At 49.7% G+C, this 4,453-nt stretch overlaps 1 long non-coding RNA gene across 2 annotated transcripts in view; it reads left to right on the forward strand.

The window, feature by feature from the left end:
* Gm35543 overlaps positions 1-4,216 on the forward strand; it is an 8,191-nt gene extending 3,975 nt beyond the window's left edge. The window contains exons 1-3 of one of the 2 annotated variants that reach the window (XR_388013.2): positions 1-6; positions 612-853; positions 4,113-4,216. The exon at positions 1-6 is cut by the window's left edge and continues 269 nt beyond it. This is a non-coding gene — a long non-coding RNA (predicted gene, 35543). The remainder of the gene's footprint in view (positions 7-611; positions 854-4,112) is intronic. The other variant, XR_388014.2, reaches the window with a different exon arrangement.
* Positions 4,217-4,453: the final 237 nt, after the last annotated feature.

The following is a 4,453-nucleotide window of genomic DNA, read 5'->3' on the forward strand; positions in this document are numbered from 1 at the left end:
GGCTTGGTAAGAGATACTGAGGACATTCCCACAAGATCCGGACTAACACAAACCAAGGCAGGAGACCCCTTAAAGCATCTATGAACTACAGCAGCAGAGCCACGAGGAACTTGAATTTCTGGGTGGCATGAACTTGGTTCCTCAATGAAGGATATAGGGAATAGCTGTCCAAGGCTCATGAGAGTTAGGGGCTGGGAGTTGGAGCTGCTTGAGATTCTGGGGAAGAAAGGCATGCACGTGTCCATAGCCCACTGATCTTTGGAGACGTGGGCCTGCTGGTCAAAGTAGAAGGCTCAAAAGAAATAAGATTTGCCCCTACAATTGTGTGAGGATGAATTATGGAGGGAGAAAGGGTAAAACCTGAGGGTCACAGAGTCCTAGGGAGTCTCATGTTGGAGGCTATAAGGAGAAGAGACAGGCTTAGGTTGGCATCTTGTTCTGGTACCTTTGCACTCAAATGCAAGCTGTGTGCCTGTGAGCTATGTATGTATGTACGAGACAAAGCCTCATGTTGTCCTGGCTAGCCTCTAAGTCTCCATGTGGTCAAGAATAGCACTGACCTTCTGCTTCACAAGTACTCAGATCGACTTTGTGTTTTCTTACCTCTAAAGTGGGAAGTCACCAACGTTAAGCCTCACAGCAGGGTGAGCTGAGCCCCTGTGTGCGGGGCTGCAATGTAGAAAGAGCGCCCAGACAACTTTATCACTAATAAGGGGCAAGAAGAAACTGAAGAGGCAACTCAAGGGGCCGCTGAGAATTCCACGATGGGGCAAACTCATTGAGACCTCGTTCGGAGAGCGCGGGGAGCAAGCAGAGAAGAGGCATCATGGCTTGTGCCCACGAGAAATGCCAGGTATGTAGCGCACATGGTCACAGACCTTTCTTATTGTATCCTTAGGAGGGAGCGTCTGTCTTTATCCCCACTCTACTGTGTAACAGGCTTGTGGTTAGGAGAAGACTGTCATCTGGCCATGGATGAGTCTTGGAAGCAGAGAGGCACATGGAGAGTAAGGGGGTCTCTCAGTGTGCTTTCTATTGCTGTGATGACCACCATGGTCAAAGCCAACTTGGGGACAGAGGGGGGGGTTATTTGGTTCACATACCCTAATCACACTCCATCACTGAGGGAAGTCAGAGCAAGAAGTGTAGGCAGGAGCTGAAGCAGAGGCCATAGAGGAGTGCTGCTTACTGGCTTAGTCCTTGTGGCTGGCTCAGTCTATTTTTGTTTGTTTGTTTTTGGGGGGTGGGGTGGAGAGGGGTAACCTGTTTGGTTATACAGGGTTTCTCTGTGTAGCTCTGACTGTTCTGGAACTCACTCTGTAGACCAGGCTGATCTGCCTGCCTCTGGTCTCCCAAGTGCTGGGGTTAAAGGCGTGTGCCACCACTGCCCAGCTCAGTCCACTTTCTTATACAACCCAGAACCACTTGCTCATGGATGGAAGCATCCCACAGTGGGATGCTGGGGCCCTCCAACATCAGTCATTAGTAGAGAAAAATGTCCCATAGACTTGCCTCCAGGCCAATCTGATGGAGGTTATTTTCTCAATTGAGGTCGTCTCTTCCAAGATAACCTCAGCAGCATCTGGTTGGCACACAGGAGCAAGACAGAGGCGGCACCAAAGGCAAGGGGAAGGATGGCCACGTTGGTTCCATTTCCCAGAATGCACTTCCTTCTCCATCCCCATCTGCCTCTCTTTTCAAAGCTGGGGGCCGAGTCACAAATGGACCTTACCTTTTAGATTTCCTTGACATTGGCTTTTTGATTTGAGGCCAGCATACTGCGAGGTCTTTGTCTTGTCAGATCTATAACGGCCATTGGCTGGTTTTGTTCCAATCATTCGTTCATTCGTTCGTTTGTTTGTTTTGCATCTGCCTCACTCAAGAAACTCTACAGGGCGCTGAGAAGTCATTCCTGGTCCCCCTACTGCCATCCCTTAGTGGCCGTCATACAGAAGGTCACCAAGGATGCAGGTGTGTTTAGAAATGCAGTGATAGGGAAACCGGACATGATTTGCCCACCACTGGGGCTCCTGGGTCTTCAGAAGAAGTGATATTTAATGGAAAGAGCCTCTCTCTCGGACCCCTCACATCACATCCAGGTATCCATAACATGCCTTGTATCCAAGATTTGACTAGTCCAGTGGTCAGCCAGCAGAGGGCACCCTGGCTTCAGCTTCTTCTGGTCCTCTCCCTCTTGATGGCAATTGGCGGCCCTAGTAGCAGCATGCTCTCTGGGGATAATCGCAGCACCGGGCTCCTCTCAGTCAGGGTGGGAGGGCAGTGGGATCTTCTCTGTGTGGCCTGCTCTCTGTGGGATGTGGAACAAGAGAAGTCTCCAAAGAAGCTGAATAGCCTAGGTCGAGAACACAGATCTAGTTGCGGCTTGCTTCACCCTCCGACCAGCTGTGTGACCACATGCACCATGCATTTCTAGGCTGCTTACCCGTTAGCATTCAGTAGGGCACATCCTCCCCTGCCCAATGTAGGACACATCGACTCTAAACCATTCTGGGCTGAGATGCTACTGTTTAGACCAGTGAGGGCACTGGATCCCGGCTTTGGGGGCTCTCATCACTCTTAAAAGATCAGAGTCATGGGAACACAACCTCCTCTTGACGTAGTAGAGGGAGGCCCCCGAGGTGGGCACTTTTCAGTTCCTTCCCAAGGCCACCTGTGCACAGCGGCAGGGATGAAGCAGCCAGTCCAGGAGATATCCCTGCTTTCCAGAGAGACCTCTCAAGGGCACCCAGATAAGGATGGTGGGGGAGGGGGGAGGGGGGTTTATGCAGTGCCTGTTAACTATCAAAATGTATCAGACAGCACACCATGTTGGTTCTGGCTACACGACAGTCCCCTAACAGTAGGAAATACGTAGAGAAGGGTTGTACATCAGACAGGGCCTGGTGGTCGTTACATGTTACAGGTGTTGGGAGGCAGGGCACTTAGTTTCAAAACAATATTAGATTTGTTTCAAAAATAAAAAATAAAAATGAGAGCTTGCCCGGAGGTTAACCTTTTAAAAGGACTGACCGCTGTTTGAGAGTACTCCAGTTTGACCCCCTAGCACCCACACAGTGACCCGAAAAGCATCAGGAACATCAGTTCTAGCATGCTGGACACTCTTTCTCAGGCGTCTGTGGGCACTGGGCATACATGATGGATAGACATGCATGCATCTGACACACGCATTAGATAAGTCAATCTAAAACACTATTTGTTTATTATCTTTAAAGTTATACTTATCGATTGGTTGAGTGTGTGTGTGGGCATGTACATATATGTATGTGGAGCACAGGTATAGAGCTCAGAGGATAGCTTTTCAGGGGCTGGCCTTTCTTTCCACAGTGTGGGTCCTTGGAGCTCAAACTTAGGCTCTCAGGCCTCATGCCAAATGCCTTTACTGGCCGAGCCGTCTTACCTGCCCCTAAATCAAAAATTTTAAAGTGACTTTGACAAGTGTATTCCCTTTGGTATGGCCTGGTTGAATCTTGTTTTCTTTAAAAAAAAAAAAACATTTAGTGTGTCTGTGTGTGTCTCTGTGTGTGTGGCACGGGGATGGGGGGGCTTGCTCATATCCATGCCATGGTACACATATAGGAGTTCGTTGTCTTCATCTACCATATAGGATCTGAGGATTGAACTTATGTCATCAGACTTGGCAGCGAGCGTCTTCACCCACTGAGCCATCGTGCCAGCCCAGTTTTTGTGTTCTGGGACAAACAAAAATTGGATTTGGATGTATCACAAGAAGAAAAAATATCCAAACTATGCTACTGAATGCAATTTGGATAAATGCGGTTTCCTGATTGTCGTAGGCTTCTTGTGGACATCAGGGTGATGTGCCCAGTGGGTTCCCGGTAGCAAAGTGATTGAAAGAGTGACCATTGCGACTTAAGGGATAAGGTACAGCTCCTTGGGCTGGGTTCTCAAGGTCACTGTCAATCCCCAGTGTGATAAAGTTGATGGTTGCATAATCTGTAGCCTGCGAGGCCTAGGAGTAGAGCCTTCTTCCACTGTGAAACAGAAGCAGAGAGAGACCCCAGCCGCAGTTTGGCTAAAGCAGAATAAGGCAACCTTGGGACTAATGGTTGCTTTCTTTGCGTTCTTTCCAGAAAACGGCAGATTTCTGTCCTCAGGGAAAGGCCTGGCAGCGTCTTGAGCAGGCAAATCCAGGAGAGTAAGTTAAGTAAATCCTGGAGCTGGTTCGCTAACGTCACCAGTCAGCCAGCAGAGCGCTGTGGATCTACCAGCACAGGGTGGAGTGGAGGAGCTGACAGAGTCCCTGAGGCCTCGTATCCTGGGAGCAGAGAGCTGGCTAGAGCTGGACCTGGAGACACCTGTGCCCCCCACCGCCAATATCCCTGCAGGGGAGACTAGGGAAGTGGCCAGCTTCCAGAAGCATCAGAGATTAATGGCTGGAATCCACCTCCAACCTTTGTGCATGACCTGCTTG

This window comes from Mus musculus, chromosome 8, assembly GCF_000001635.26.
Source record: "Mus musculus strain C57BL/6J chromosome 8, GRCm38.p6 C57BL/6J".
Taxonomy (NCBI): domain Eukaryota; kingdom Metazoa; phylum Chordata; class Mammalia; order Rodentia; family Muridae; genus Mus; species Mus musculus.